Here is a 17,663-nt window from a genome sequence, read left to right as displayed (position 1 = left end):
TTGCTCTAACTCATATTCTCAGCTTTAAGTTATGAAAGATACAAGGTTCTCTGTATAGGAATAACACCTTTACACATCTGTCACCACAAAGGACGTAGAGACTTAAAATCTCCATCTAAAAAAAGGTTTTGTCATCAGGCCAAAGGTTCTATAACATCAAAATGTTGTGTAACAATGATTATCAGTTAAGCTGTATGTTAAAATTGTATGTAGTGCTAACCTGAAAAAAAATTCATAATTTCAGAGACCAAACCTGGAGGCTGTTTATAGCCCATATCACCTTATGTGGGTTGTAGGCCCAGTGGAAAGCATAAGATTACTAGGAGACCGGAATGAGATGATAGTTAAATTTCACTTGCTTTTCATAATGCAACCAATATGGAAGAAAATAACACAACATACAGGCTAGGTTTACATGAAAGTCAGAACCTAAGGAATTAGAATGTGAAAGATGGAAAATAACTGATAAAATGAAGCTTTTTCTATCCACGTTTTACCACAAGAACCATATTCCAAAGATTAACAAAAGTAGACATGTTTTGAATATGCTTTATTTCTAGCACAACATAAATGTTCACTTGTGGCCAAAGAGAAAATAGTCTTCACTTGTTTTAATTGTAAACAATAACATTTGAAAAGAAAACATTATTTATTCAATTAAGCACATCTGAGTAAATTAAAATATATATTAAGTCTTCAAAGATAAAAAACCCTTTTATGTTTCCATCAGATTTGTGAAGTTATATGAAACATAGTCAAACTTCTTTTATTTGCTTTATTTTCTTTTTTAATAATGGAATATTACAAAATAATTTTGAAATATAGCAGAGTTATCATAGATTCCTATAGAGAAAATTCAGGTTTTTAGACACAAAAGGAAAAAAAAGACACTTGAAAGAAGGAAGAACATAGATAAAATGATGTGGAATTTACCAATATATTCTTCTTTCTTGTGTTTACACATGACCTTATTATCTTAGTTTTTAAAGATGAAAATTGTTGTTTAACTTCTATGAGATCTATTGCCAAACTAACAATTCTACAACTATTAAAATATACAATTCTGAATTGTTGAAAGTATGGTGATTTGATTTCTAGCAGGCCCATCATCCTACCTATTGGGAAGGCTGAGATTAGGGGGTTTTGTGCTTCCAAGACAAATTGGGCAAAAGGGTTCATGAGACCCCATCTGAAAAAAAACCATAAATGAAAAAGATATGTGTGTGGTACACACATGTCATGCTATCTACAGTAAAAGAATTGGAGAATCCTGATCCAGGGTGGCCTGGGCAAAACATGACATTCTATTTCAAAATTAACCACAGCAAAAAGCTAGCAAGATGGCAAAAGTACAAGAGTGCCTTCCTAGAAAGCATGAAGTCCTCTTTTCAGATCCCAGGTTTCCAGATAGTAGATGGTAGTCCAATAGTTCGACAGACAGACAGACTGAAGACAGACAGACAGATAAGCAGACAGACAGACAGACAGACAGACAGACAGACAGACAGACAGACAGACAGACAGATAGATAGATAGATAGATAGATATAGAAGGCTTGAGCATACTAAGAATATATTCTCCACGATCAAATACATATTGACTTGATTGACTATGAACATGGGTGCAAAAAGCGGTGATTATCTTCTTCATATATAGCCCCTTAAAGTGTTGAAGATATAACCCAAAGATACCATAAATCAAAATATGTTTAACTTCTGAATTAAGAATAGCTTCCAGCCCTAGTGTTAAGTTTACCAGTATTCTCATCAATGTTTTGTCTCTTAATAACAGCAGTCCCTTTATGAACTGTTTTATCCATTCAGATGAAACTCCTTGCAAGCCATACTTTCTTAATCTGGGATATAATCTAGATTAAGGTCACTACTCTTTGATATCAAATATAAAACTGTGATTACAATTTTGTGTAACTCATAATCCTGAATGCCTTCTAGAAAGTGTTCCAAATATGCTTCTCAGATTCTAACCTGCACAATGTATACAATTAGTGACATTTAGATACGTCTAATGTATCATAGCATAATAACCTGAATTACTTTTACTCTCATAGGCAATCACAAATTAAATCTATTCATCTGCTATCATTTTGTATATTTCTTTTTAAAGATGATACTTATTTACTTTATGCATGACATTATTTCATGTGTAAAGGCTGACTTCTTATTTGCCAGAGTACCTTCTTAAATCAGTTTTTGTGATGATCTGAGCTAGCATCCTATTAGTCTTTATATGAGCTACATAAGCAGAAATCTATCACATTATTTTGTTAATTGCTACTCCAGATTTTGAAATGTGGCAAGTTATGAGAGGACTAAAGCTGGCTTTGCTCATACTATTTTTTCAGTTAAAGCAATTATTTCAGTTAAATTGATTTAAGGTATATATCAACATTTTAGTCCAACATTGACAAGGGAGTTAGTTCTGTGTAAGACAAAGATTCCTTCTAGATCTATCTAGAGAACAAGGACAATAAGAAAAGGAAGGAGGGAAGAAGGAAGCTAGAAATGAAAGAAAAGAGAAAAAGGTGGGGGGAAGGGAAGAAAGAAGGAAGGAAGGAAAGAAGGAGAAGGAAGGGTTTGATTCAACCAAATTAACTGGTTGGATATTATTAACTTCATCATTAATCAGAATATTAGTTGCATAGAGGGAAATATTCCTTGTAGAATTCTCCATTTTTTGAAAGTTTTTCAGAGTTGTTCAAGTATTTTATTAGAAATATTAAATGATTTGCTAAAGGGAAAATGTTATAGACAAAATATTGACCTTAAGTTTGGGGTACACTTTGTTCTTTAAAAATGGTATGTATTATTTGAGAGTCAACAGCATGCTTCCTACACACATTTTTGAATGACTTGTATAGTGAAGACTACTCAATAAGTTTCTTTGTATTTGCAAAATCATAAATATCTGTAACCAATCTCAAGCAATTTTTGCCAGTTACCTCAGCAACATATATCGTTCATTATATGCTATTTCTGATAGCAAACAAAAAAGAAAGTAGAATTTCTTGATGAAACTACAACATTTTTAAAGGTGCTATACCTCAAAAATTATGACATCCATCACTTACATTGAGTAAGAAAACCAGAAAATTTGAAAACAAATTGCTTTATTGCTTTAGTTGAATATGAGAGCAGGAACAAAAGTTAGGAGAATTGACCATTAGCCAAATAATAATGCATCACATTTCAACTCCCTCATCTTTTATTCATAACTACAGTGAAAAAATTCTACTTTCCTCCTTTAATGGGGATTGGTTTAGGAAGCACAAACAAGGTCTGTAGTCCTTGGATCCCCAGTCAAAGAAATTTAAGATGATGACAACGTAAGTTGGGAAAAGCAATTCATGTAAAATGCATGAAAGGAAAGAGAACGACACCAATGAAGATCAGTGCATTTCTGAAAGCATCTTTAAAGATTCATTTTGATTTAAAGGTATATGTACACTTTCAGTTGTCAAGTATACATAGCACTACTGAAAAGGTTAGGAAGACAGGATAATCACTTACTGCCACCTCCTTCTTTTCACTTGCTGTCTGTAATTTCTTCATGCATTCTTCAATTTTTCTTCACACATTTTAAACCTTAATTTTGTTGAGCTTGCTTAACAATGTATTTACTAATATACTTGTGTGTGATGAAAATCCACTCAAATACTGTGTGTTGTTTAAAATGGAGTTAACATGTGTAAATTATTTAAATATATTCATCCAAAAGGATGCCCTAAAATGTTTTGAAATAAATTAGAAATACCGCACGACAAATCATTCATAAGAGTAATGGAAGATAAAGGAGAAGGATACCAATGTTTAGCTGTTAGGAGCTCAGCTTCAATAAATTGGAAATGCAGGATATATTGCAGGAAAAAGGAAAATTTGGGGCAAACAATCTTGGAGTCATTTTTATGCTTTTATTTTTAGATCCAGCCATAGTTCTCTTATCCATGAAATCTTTATAATCACATCAGTATAAAGCCTGTGTATTTTAATAGGAATGTAGCCATTAAGAAGAGGGGAGAGTGTTGTCAGAAGTGAGAATGGAGTGTGCACCACACGCACACACACGAAAAGCCTTCAGGTAGATAAACATCTAGGAAAGCATGGCTCCTCTGGTGGGAAAGTCTTCAGTTAGCCGAACACAGTGAAGATACCTGCTTTTCTAGAGAACAAAGGAATATAAAATGGATAACGTTTTGCATACCTTACATGTGAAACCTTTCCTAACACTTTGCAAACTTGCCCAATTGCTCAATGTCTCTCAAACTATCAGCAGCAAGGTTCTTTTTGAGAATAGATGTCTAACAAAAGGACCATCTTGTTTGTTTTCATTGTATTTAGCAGCATTCTTTGTGTACAAAATTCAACCCAGGATATACAAAGAGTATGTAAGGGAAAGTGAGACAAGAAATTTTCTGAAGTAGTTTTCCACCATTATGTCAGAGGATTCCATTGTGATATATCCATACATGCATATGCATATATTTCATCATAGCCATGTCTTCTATTACTTTTTGCTTATTAACCCTTCCTTACACCATTTTGTATCTTTCTTCTTTTGCAACATTTTTCTTTTATTTTCTTTTTTTATTGTTAAAATACCGTACCTCTGTACAATTACATGGGCAAGATAATGAGTACATTTCTTATCAGGCATTGTTGCCTCCTCCTTTGTTTCCCCTTCCCATCCTTCTCATCTCCTAAACCCCCCTTCCCCCCCCCCCCCCCGGCCAAAGTTGTAAAGTTCCTATTTCTACATAATGACGTGTACATCTCATTGTTGCAATGGGTCCACATGTATCCCTATTTAAACAATTTGTTTTTGTCCTTCCCCTCCACAAATTATACCAACACCAAATACAGTGAGAGCAGGGGTTATACCGTGGGGGAGGGACATACAAAGCAACAAAGAAATCATCTTATAAATATGTTGGAAAGAATCGCAAGAAAAAAACATTTGAATACTTATTATGGGGTTCATTTCACCTAACATCAACTTATCTGACCTTTTCTGCTTGTCTCAGACATATACTAGCTATTGCGAATAAGGGAAACCATGGGACCTGTTTCTTTGGGCCGGGCTTACTTCACTTAATGTATTTTTTTCCAAGTCTTGCCATTTCCTAACTAATGGAGCAATGTCGTTCTTTCTGATGGAGGCATAGAATTTCATTGTGTATATATACCACATTTTCTTGATCCATTCATCTACTGAAGGGCATCTGGGTTGGTTTCATATATTAGCTATGGTAAATAAGACTGCAATAAACATAGTCGTGCTGGTAGCTTTAGTATGGTCTAGTTTGTGATCATTTGAGTAAATGCCCAAAAGTGGGATTGCTGGATCATAAGGGGAGCTCTATTTGGAGTCTTTTAAGGAACCTCCATACTATTTTCCAACTTGTTCAACCACAAGTTTACACTCTTACCAACAATGCAGTAAGGTTTCCTTCTGTTCACATCCCCTCCAGCATCTGTTGTTATTAGAGTTCTTGATTATAGCCATTCTAACTGGGGTGAGGTGATATCTCAATGTTGTTTTGATTTGCATTTCTTTTATGGCTCAGGAGGTTGAGCATTTCTTCATATGTCTATTGGCCGTCCTTCTTTCCTCTTCAGAGAAGTTTCTATTTAAGTCTTTAGCCCACTTATTTATTGGGTAGTTGTTTCTTTGAGGATTTGTTGTTGGGGGATTTAATTTTTTGAGTTCCAGGTATATTTTAGATATGAGACCCTTGTCCGTTTTATGGCTAGTGAAGATCTTCTCCCAATCCATGGGCTTTTTACTGATCTTTTGAAACATTTTTCTAAAGGATTTCTTTGTAACCATTTTTGTGCACCACATCCTCAAATTTTTTATTTTACTATACATATTTTAGTCTCTTCCTGTCATATATAATGCATTATATTTATAAATGTATATTTTTTCTTTCAATCAGTACTGATTAGGGAGAGAAAAAAGACATGATAAAATACCGGTTATAAAATTTATATTAATGTTAATAATACATGATTCATTCTAATATAAATTTTAGTCATAAATAATAATCATAAAAGTAGATATCTTTATATAGTTGAGAACTGACATCCTAAGTACTGGCATATTCAAAAATTTCTATAATAGCCTAGTGATGAATAGATTTTCAAATTCTGCATGATAGTACACTTAATAATTTAAAAATAAGTGATTGGACTTTGGACAAATAAACCTGAGTAACAATAAGCATCACAGAAAAAAGTAGTAAATTAGAAGTAACAAAATGGTATGCTTTTGTAGATTTCCTACAATTCTATTTATAAATTTGAAACACAAAATATTGTAAAAATAACCTAAGGGTACAAAAACATGGGTTTCCATTAATGAAGCTTTAAACTGCTAATAGGAGCCTACTGAGCAGCATAGAAGTACTGAAATGACAACATGAGAAAGATACTGGTTAGATAATTTTTTCCATGTTGCTTGAACCTCTACTACTACTTCACTCTGTTCACCTTCAGTAATGTCAAGTTCTTGCTATATATGTTACCCCTGAGGATCCAACTGAGTCATTGATTCTACTCATAAATTAAGTGCTCCATTAATTCAACTTCACTCCTTGAGCACAGATGGTATGCAAAGAAGTGTCTCAGATAATGAACAGGAAGGATGAAAACTTGTACTCTGATCAAGATTATATCATTTGAAGAAGAAATCTATAGGAAAATAAGTAAGAAAAATGAAACACAAGAAACTTCTGTACAATATGTTCACAAAAAAAAGAAAAGAAAAGAAAAAGAAAAACAAGGCAGAAGGAAAGGAAAGGAATGCTAAAAATAAAGATTCGGGGGGGGGGGTTAAAAAAGAAGCCTGATCAAGAGTGCTTCAAGAGAGACAAGAAATAATTAAATAATTATCACCGTAAAACAATCACATAACCTGGTGTCACTGTGTCTCACTATTAAAAGTGAGGCTTATACGCTGCTATCATGACCACCCCAGAGCCTATAAAAGTGCAAGATGCTGAGTTTCACCCTTTACATAAAGTAGGTCTCTGTTTGCTGACAAGAACCCCAAGAATTTTTGCTAACTATATATATATATATGTATACATATATATACTAACAATATATATAACATATCACAATATAAATAACTATAACTCTATATATTAACAAAGCTTGATAGACTCTGGAATCAACACTTATCTATCTCTTTCTATCTATCTATCTATCTATCTATCTATCTATCTATCTATCTATCTATCTATCTATCTATCTATCTATGTTTTACCAATACTAGGGGCTTGACTCATGGTCTAGGTGCTATCCCTTAGCATTTTTTCTCAAGGATGACACTCAACCACTTAAACCACATCTCCACAGCTTAGTTTTGCTGGTTAATTGGAGATAAAAGTCTCCTGTGTCATCCTGCTAAGGCTGGCTTCAAACTAGAACCCCCAGATCTGGACCTCCAGAATAGCTAGATAATGAACAATTGGCATAGGCCTTGGGCAGGAAAATTTGAAGGGCATGTTAAATAATATTTTAAATATGAGGACCATTTTCAGAAGGATAACACACCAAAAGTTTCTGCCTAGGCAAGGAGAGAAGGAGGGCATTAAAGATAAATGAAAAATCTGGAATTGGTGACAAATCACCAATTTAATATTTTTATTCTGCAATCAATATACCAATATGTTGACTGCAGGTCATGCTATCTTCTTAGCTGGCTTCCTGCTCAACTTCTTTTTCTGTTATAGTGGAGTTGTCCCAGGAATCTTTGCCTATGCTAGACAAGAACTCTACCACTGAGCTTCCTCCTCAGATCTTGATTTGCATGTATATTTGGTTTTTAAAAGGGTCTCACTATGTAGCCCAGGTTGACCTTGAGCTCAAAATACTTCTTTTGCCTCCTATGTTAGATGTGTGTGAATGCACTCAGCTTTGGCACATATTAAGAAATAGGAAGAAATTAATAAGTGTTATATGCAATCATTCCATTTGAATAAATTTTGGTGTCACAGCCATCAATGTTTTTCTGTAATCTCACATCAAATCAATCTGATACATCTATCATTTTCTGTAACACTTTAATGCTAAAAGTAATATTTTCACATTGTAAATGTAAATTTGATTAATGTGTTATAAGTGAGCTTCTATTCATCTGCTGCACACATATACTTTCAGGGTCTAGAAAGTCTATTTACAAAAATTGTCAGTATTTATATACCTTTGTGGCCTCAGTAGTGTTACATTATCATATATTTATTCCTTTGATTGCACAAAGGAAATTAAATAACTTCTCTGTTATGGGTGGTCATAAGAATTACATAAACATATATGTTATTTAAAACAACAAAAACCAAAAACCCAAAACCTTACCCCAACTCTTGGCCCTCATCCAACCCTCAAGATACAATGAGCAGATTTTTCTAAGTCATGCCAGGTAGCCTACACAATGAATGAGTTGGGCCTGGCCACTCAGGCATAGTCTTCTGATCAAAAGGGACTATTGCATGCAATTTCAACTTCCCCGAGGAATGGCACCTTCCATCAACTGCAACCTTTCTCTGGCATACAAACACCTGTTTGGTAGCTGATATTTCCAGATGAGTTTTATGAGCAGTTGACACATGTTTAGTCAATTAATCAGATGATGGATAAAGCTGCTTTCTTCTATATGTCCTATAGGTAGTAAAATGACATGATGGAAATGCTGCACACTAACTCACTGACCTCAGCAAGGCTCTCCATGGGATGGCAGAAGAGGACAATACAAAATGGCATATGATCCTAACTCTTAATAACTACCACGTGACAGTGAAATTTGCCTTGAACTCAACTTGGATGCTAGATCTACTATATTTGATGATAAACATCACTGTAACCACACCTGTTCAAAATAAGCATCATGACTGAGTACAATAATCATCTTGTTCTTGGTTAAGTTGGTAGCAATGAAAACGTACATGTCTGTACATTCATATTGAGACATCACTTTACACAAATAAAATCTTGTCTGTTACCTGACAAGAGGCAGCTTTCTTAAAGACAGGATGCCCAAATGCTTTCTTCTTTCTTTGATATATAGATCCCACATAAGCATCTAGTGCCTATTTCATGTGCTGAGCCTGCCGACCACTATATAACTGAGGCTCTGTAGATGTCTAAGTGGCATGCGTCCAACTCCTCCAGCATGCCCTGAACACTGTGCCCCAAGACGTTGACCTTCTTGCTCTGACTTTTAAATTGAGGCTTACTGCTAGACAGTAAGAATTTAAGAAGTTGATATAAAACCATTCATTTTTTTAGAACTTATACTTTGAAATCTTTTACTACAAAACCACAAAGTCTTTGGAGCTGCTTGGTTCTACGGGAGATTATCAGGACTCCATTCTCAAAGCACTATTCACAGCATGAGCTGAGATTTCAGCTTCTCGCTAGTGTTTCATGATTTATTTATTTTTTTAAGTAGGAAAAAAAAACATCCACTTCAGTGAAAAGCACTTTAATGTTACTGTGGTGAACATTTTTGTCAGAGATCTGCAGACAGGTGATAAAAGTACGGAACTGAAATAAAGAACCGTGAAGTCTGGAAATGGAAGCTTCTGGGAGTTTCAAAACAGCTGCGTCTACTTAATCAGATGCTTGGTCCAATGACAGAAGTCCAGAGAACCCTATTCCTTTCATGCAGGCTTTATTGATAAACACTAACGTTAAAAAAGAGATTTAAGGGAAGGGTGACCACAGACCTATTAGACAAAGCAGAAAATTTATATTTGTATTTTCTTTTAGTTCTTTAGCAACTATTTAATTATTATACTAAATGTGACTGACAAATAAAAACTAAATTTTATATGAAAAAAGTTATTTTAAAAGAAATAATTCATTGTGTATTCTAATCACAGCACTATATATGCCTATTGTTTTTGCTTTAATGTTAAATGCAAGTGAGAAGTTTAGTTTATCCTACAATTTATACAAGCATGAACTTTTGACATTGGTAGGACATAAAAGGTTTATTCCAATGTTCTTCATATGCTTGTTTCTCTAAGCATCTGGTCAATTATTAATATTTCGGTCATTTTTAGAATACTTCTTTATTTTTGGATTTTTTATTGGCAAGGTGATAGAGGGTTACAGTTGCACAAATAAGGTAATAAGTACATTTCTTCTCAAACCTGTTACCCCTTCCCTCATATTTCTCCTACCTTCCGTCCCCCCAACCCCCCCAAGTTATACAGCTCATTTCCAAGCTATTTCCTTGTGAATATCGTTGTTGCATTGGTTCCCCCTCATCCTTTGTCTCACCATTCTGTTGTTCTCCTTCCTTTCCTTAATTCAAATAAATGATTATACAATATATTTTTTCTTTCTTTCTTTTTTTTTTTTTTTTTTTGTCGGTCGTGGGGCTTGAACTCTGGGCCTGGGCACTGTCCCTCAGCTCTTCAGCTCAAGGCAAGCGCTCTACCACTTGAGCTACAGTGCCACTTCCGGTTTTCTGGTGGTTTATTGGAGATAGGAGTCTCACGGTCTCTCCTGCTCGGGCTGGCTTTGAACCGCGATCCTCAGATCTCAGCCTCCTGAGTAGCTAGGATTACAGGTGTGAGCCACCAGCGCCCGGCAATATATTTTTTCTTTAGAGATGAGATTCATGACTAACCCACAATTCATATCCTTATGCACAAATGATTAATGTTGTTTCCTTTAAATTCTCTAGCTAACCTTTTCAATATTATTTCATGCTTTTATATTTCAGTTATGCCAGGAAATACACTTATCAAATGAACAAGAAAAAATAGAGAGTTTTAGGAAGTTAGGAAGGTCCTGAGAATTTATTTAGTTGAACTCTTTTATAGAAGAAAAAACAGATCACAGCATCACATGATTTCATGAAGATTCAAGGCTATAACTCACCTGAAGCTCTTGATTCATTCTACTATGAAGTTGTAAAGCTCTAAAATGATTTATATGATTTTATTGCCTCTTAGATCAACGTGAGTAATTTTTAAAAATGAAAATAAAATGTAGCTGGTATGTTCCAGGATTTTTGCCATATGTATAACTTTAACAGCAAGAATATATATATATATATATATATATATATATATATATACATATATATAATTGGGAAAATACCGTACAGAGGGGTTACAATTACATGAGCAAGGTAATGAGTACATTTCTTATCAAGCATTGTTGCCTCCTCCTTTGTTGCCCAATACCATTCCTTCCCATCTCCCCCCGCAACCCCTCACCCAGCCTCCCGCGCCCTTCACCCCGCCCAGCACCAAAGTTGTAAAGTTCTGGAAATAACGACTTTTATATCTCATTGTTGCAAGTGTCCACTTGTATCCCTATTTAAGCAATTTGTTTTTTCCCTTCACCTCCACAAATTATGCCAACATCAAATGCAGTGAAAACAGAGGTTATACCTTGGGGGAGGGACATACAAAGCAACAAAAAAAATCATCTTATAAATATGTTAGAAACAATAACATGAAAGAAAAACCATTTGAGTCCTTATCTTGGGGCTAATTTCGCCTAACATCAACGTATCTGACCGTTTCTACTTGTCTCAGACATGTATTAGTTATTGCAAATAAGGAAAATCATGGGACTTACGTTTCTTTGGGCCTGGCTTACTTCACTTAATATAATTTTTTTCAAGTCTTTCCATTTCCTAACAAATGGGGCAATGTCATTCTTTCTTATGGAGGCATAGAATTCCATTGAGATACCATCTCACCACAGTTAAAATGGCTATAATCAAGAACTTTAATAACAACAGAGGCTGGAGGGGAGGTGGACAGAAGGGAACCCTACCGCATTGTTGGTGGGAGTGTAAACTTGTTCAACCACTTTGGAAAGTAGTATGGAGGTTCCTCAAAAGACTCCACATAGAGCTCCCCTATGACCCAGCAATCCCACTTTTGGGCATTTACCCGAATGATCACAAACAAGACCATACTAAAGCTACCAGCACAACTATGTTTATTGCAACATTATTTACCATAGCTAAGATATGGAACCAACCCAGATGCCCCTCAGTATAAGAATGGATCATGAATATATATTCGTCTAACATCAGATATTGTGTTTGAGAGAGGAGACTTTGAGGAAAGACTTAATGATGATTTTAAAGAATTTCATTTTTACTAGGTAGACTTGAAGGAGCGCTTGATAGCTTTGAAGTAGAAGAACAGTGAGAAAATGGTTGAAAATTAGTGAAAACAATACTTTTAGAGAGATTATCTTTAAACAGGATAAATGGAATTGTAAACTGGTATCAGATGGAAAATTCAATCCATTTGTGTAGTTTCTGGTCTGAATTCCAGTTGCAGCATAAATACCAATGGCAATAGTGGTTTATAAAAATCATATTTTGAAAAGTAAAGTGTAGTGTCAACATAGTAAGCACCCAATAAATCTTAGTTGAATGGATAAACTGAGTGAATTGAAATAGTCACTCTAAATTTTCTATATCATTTGGTTCTAGTGTTATATCTTGGTCGCTTTTCTTTTTCATTTTTTTTTCTTTTCTTTTCTTTTCTTTTTTTTCTGTCGCCCATGTGGCTTGAACTCAGTCTCTGGATGCTGTCCCTGAGCTTTTTTTGTACAAGGCTAGCACTTTACCACTTCTGATTTTTAGGTGATTTGTTGGCAATAAGGGTCTCATATGTTTTCTTGTGTGGGCTGGCTTTGAACCTTGATATTCTGATGTCAGCCTCCTGATTAACTAGAACTACATGCATGAGACACTGGGGCCTGACCAGAAAATGTTTTGAACCGGTAAACTTCCTGTTAATGGTTCCAGAAACAACCATGTATAAAACAATACCCATCTCTAAATGATAATTCCAGCAGTGATAGTTGTTGAATCATTGTTCAGATAAAACATTAATTCTACAAAAAATTCTACAGAAGCAATTAACCAGATGTCACATTTAGTAACATTTTAAGTAGGGGTTTAAATTTGAAATAGGGTAAACTTTCTTGTGTCTCCTTGTAGTTTCCATCCAGCATATCTACTACTTCTGGCAGTTCAGACTTAATTCCTCTTTCCTCTTTTCTACATAACCAAAAGAATAAGATTCAAATAAAACAGTTAAGGTTTCCTGAATAATCAAATGATTCCCAAATAATTATTACAAATGAATAATTTTTATGTTCATCGTTAATTACTCAAAATGATGGAATAGCCAAAGTATATGAAAATCAGCATGACAAATATTTATTGTAAATGTTCGGTGCTATGTTGTTTGTTTTTTTGTGATCTTGTGAATAAATTTGGGTGGAATATTATTTCTACAGTTCCAACTTGTGACACTTAAGTGGTATAAAACAATTTCTGAAGCCACTGCCTGCACTTCAAGTCCTGAGCTCAAAGGGAAAGTTATTTTTTCCCCTTTTGAAACCATCAGTCCTGCTTTGGTTGTTTGTAGCTATACCTAATATTGTTATTTTTGTTTGTTTTTCACTTTGAGGGAAGTTAAAGCAATGTACTGTTTTAGGTTAATGAATTAATACCTTATAAAATTTTACATCAAATATATAAAAGCACACATAACAGCTGCAGAAACTACCATTTAAATAGACTATCGTATACAGGCTCCCCTCAAGTCTTCATTCCAACTACAACATTTTTATTTTTATTTTCTTTTGTCAGTTGTGGGGCTTGACCTCTGGGCCTGGGTGCTGTCCCTCAGCTCATCAGCTCAAGGCTAGTACTCTACCACTTGAGCCACAGAACCACTTCTGGGTTTTTTGGTGGTTTTTTTGAAGATAAGAGTCTCACTGAATCAAATACAGTGAAAACAGGGGTTATACCATAGGGGAAGAGCATACAAAAGAAACAAAAAAAATCATACAGTGAAGATCTTCTCCCTCTGTGGGCTTTCTATTGATCTTGCTAGCTATGTCCTTTGCCATGCAGAAGCTCTGCAATTTTATGCAATCCCATTTGTCCAACCTTTCTTTGATTGGTTGTGTTTCTGGGTCTCTATTAAGAAAATTTCGGCCTGCTCCAAGGAGAAACCTAGGGTTTCTCCTATTCCATCCTGTAATGTTTTCAGAGTGTCTGCTTTGACTTCGAGGTCTTTGATCCATTTGGAGTTGCTTCTGGTGCAGCGTGATATATAAGGATCTAGCTTTAGTTTTCTACATGTAGTTAACCAATTTTGCCAGCACCATTTACTGAAGAGGCTGTCTTTCTTCCATTCTATTTTTTTAGTTCCCTTATCGAAGATTAGATGGCTATAAGTCTGTAGGTTCATTTCTGGGTTTTCAATTCTATTCCATTGGCCCTGAGGTCTGTTCTTGTGCCAATACCAAGATGTTTTGATTAGTATGGCTTTGTAGTAGAGTTTGAAATTTGGTCTTGATATTCCATCAGCATTGTTCTTTCTGTTGAGGATCCTTTTCAAATGTTTTTTTTTCTTTAATAGGATTATTTCTAACCTATTTATAAGATTATTTCTTTGTTGCTTTGTATGTCCCTCCCCCACAGTATAACCCCTGCTTTCACTGTATTTGATGATGGTATAATTTGTGGAGGGAAAGGGAGAAAACAAATTGTTTAAATAGGGATACAGGTGAACCCATTGCAACAATGAAATATACAAGTGGTTAGGTGGAAAAACGAACTTTACAACTTTGGTCCAGGGTGGGGATGGGGGTGAGGATTGGGTAGGGGGGGTGCGGAGGGGAGGATGGGAAGGGATGGGAAGGGAAAACAAAGGAGTAGGCCACAATGCTTGATAAGTAATGTACTCATTATCTTGCCCATGTAATTTTAAGCCCTCTGTACGGTATTTTCACAATAAAATAAAATCACATAGTACATTATAAATATGTTCAAAACAATGGCAAGAAAGAAAAAACCACTTGTGTCCCTATCTTGGTGTTCATTTAGCTTAACATCATTTATATGGTCATAGCTTTTGACCTTTTCTGCTTATTACCTTACTCATGTAACTGTAACCTCTCTGTACAATATTTTTACAATTAAAAAACATATATTTAAAAACAAGAGTCTCATGGACTTTTCTGACTGAGCTGGCATTGATCAGCAATCCTCAGATCTCACCCTCGTGAGTAGCTAGGATTGCAGGCATGAGCCTTGGGCGTCCAGGACAACTTAACTTTTAAGGCAATAAATACCTGAAACCGAGGTGGAAAAATCTTTTTTTTTTTTTTTTTTTTGCCAGTCATGGTGCCTGAACTCTGGGCCTGGACACTGTCCCTCAGTTCTTCAGCTCAAGGCTAGCGCTCTACCACTTGAGCCATAGCACCACTTCTAGCTTTTTCTGCTTATGTGGTGCTGAGGAATCGAACCCAGGGCCTCATGCATGCAAGGCAAGCACTCACACCACTGAGCCACCTTCCCAGCTCCACGAGGTGGAAAAATCTTTTGAAATATATTTTTAAGCAACTATGTCCTAAGGAAATAAAAGAAAATTTTCATGTTCATTCTACTCTGAGCAAGTTCAGATTCCACATAAATTCACTTCGGTTGTGTAGTGATTTCTTTTTTTTTCTTCTGTGGATGTGGGTGGAATAAAAAAATGTTCAGTAAGAACAATTTTGAAATATTGTACTCTGGAGTCAGTGTGTGAAATAACTTAGCAATTACAGCCAAAACTTCTTCATCTACTGCCACGATGAAGGCATATTTGTATGTTAAAGTTGATTTGTAGTTTAGCTGATATTGTTTTTTATGTCTGAAGGCAAAAATAACACATTTTTCTTACAGCCACCCACACTGCCATTGTGGCAATCAAAGCTTAAGTTTTAAGGAGATGTGTGTGTGTGTGTGTGTGTGTGTGTGTGTGTGTGTGTGTGTATGTGTATTGAAATTATGTACTTTCTGTCCATTAAATGTGGCTGTTAAGACCAATTTAAAAACACCACATCAAGCAACTAACACTATCTTAGCCAAATCTGTGGGAAATGGGCGTGAATAAGAATATGTAACAGAGGAATACTAAATAAATTTTTAAAGACTTCCTTAGAGTAATAAGAGACAGCAAAACAAAATAAATATATCCATGTGGGAAAATACTTTCAAATCAAATATCAGCCAATGATTTTAGTAATTTAAATGATTGATCTTACAAACTTTTCTGGAAAACTAATTGTGCACTGACTTTCTAAATATCAGGACATGTCAGGATTATTGAAAAGCTATTTCCTTTAAAAATTTATAGAGCTATTTTGAATTTAGTGATAACAATGGATATTAAATATAGCTCACTTACTTACTATCTTATTCAGTTTTAGGCTGCTATAATGCATCTCTCTAAGCCTGGGAGGCTTTCAAACAGCAGAAATTTAGTTCTCACCATTGCTGAGGAAGAAGTCTGGGATCAGGGACCTAAATTGCCTTCTTGATAGATGTGACTGTCTCACTTCTTGCTGTGGTTCCAATGTGACAGAAAGAAGTAAAGATGCTCTTTGGCACTGTTATAAGTGCATGGATCCCATTCAATGGCGCTCCATCTTCATAACTTCATGTATTGACCTTCTAGAGACTGTGACTATTAATAACATCACATACAAGGGTTTTAACAGCACGTAAAATTTGTAGGGACATATGCATTTAGGGCAGAACATTTTATCAACAACTGTATAGGGCGTGTCATTTAGGCACTATATTTGTGCCTATATTTGGGCACTATATTTGTTTCTTGCCCTCAGTTTGTAATATGGAGCACAAATCAACAACTGTAGCCCTGATATATTTATTCATGAATGAGTAAGTTTACCAGGTATTGCTTTAGGATATTGGGTAGACTTTGACTTTACAATAGGTTTCCCCAAGATTCTGATTGTGTTGGTTATAGAAATAGCCTTGGCGATAAGATTTTTAAAAAGATCCTAACATGTAAACAAAACTGTGAACCACTGCTATAAGTTCTAAAGGGAAAAACTATCTGCACGGGAGAAATTACAGAATGCTATCCAGAGGTGATGGGTTTTCTATTAATAACCTATCAGACTAGATCTAAAATCTAAGGAGGGATCAGATTTGCAGAATGGTATCAGTGGGTTTGAGCATCAGAAACATGGGGAAATCAATGAAGAACAATACTAAACCTAGAGAGTCCAAAATATTTTTATTTGAGAGTGGGAAGACCAAAATAGGTGACAGAAACAGAAGTAACTGTGAATCTAAAACAATGGTTGTTCTGGCTATGTAAGTGTTGCGATATTTTCTCTGATGTTTACACTTCCTCATACTCCCTGGATATGAGTAATGAATCATCCCATCTACAGCACAGTCCTATTGATACAGGCTGCACAGCTGGCCAGAATCCTGTCTTTATCTGTACATCCTCTACTTGCAAGTCATCCCACCAAAAATCTTTGCTTCTTCAGCCTGAACTGGGATTCATTTTATTTGAATTAATAGATTTCAGTAGAAATGAAGATGTCTCAATCCCACCCTATATCTTGAGACATTTTATAAACTTCCAGTCTCTAGTTTTAAATCTTGAACCGCCTCAGAATATGATAGCCTGCAGAAAACACAGGAAAGCCCATTAAATAGTAACATGACACCCAGTCTGGGCCATCCTAGAAGAGCCAGCTTCTAACAGACAGTACCCTTGACTTGAACTTCATAAAAAAGCACAGCAAAGATGAGAACTACACAGACAACTCAATAGG

The sequence above is a fragment of the Dipodomys merriami genome, unplaced genomic scaffold, assembly GCF_024711535.1.
Source record: "Dipodomys merriami isolate MVZ:Mamm:240054 unplaced genomic scaffold, mDipMer1.0.p SCAF_30, whole genome shotgun sequence".
In the NCBI taxonomy this organism is placed as follows: domain Eukaryota; kingdom Metazoa; phylum Chordata; class Mammalia; order Rodentia; family Heteromyidae; genus Dipodomys; species Dipodomys merriami.
The sequence above is the reverse complement of the archived record's forward strand: the minus strand, read 5'-3'. Positions refer to the sequence as shown.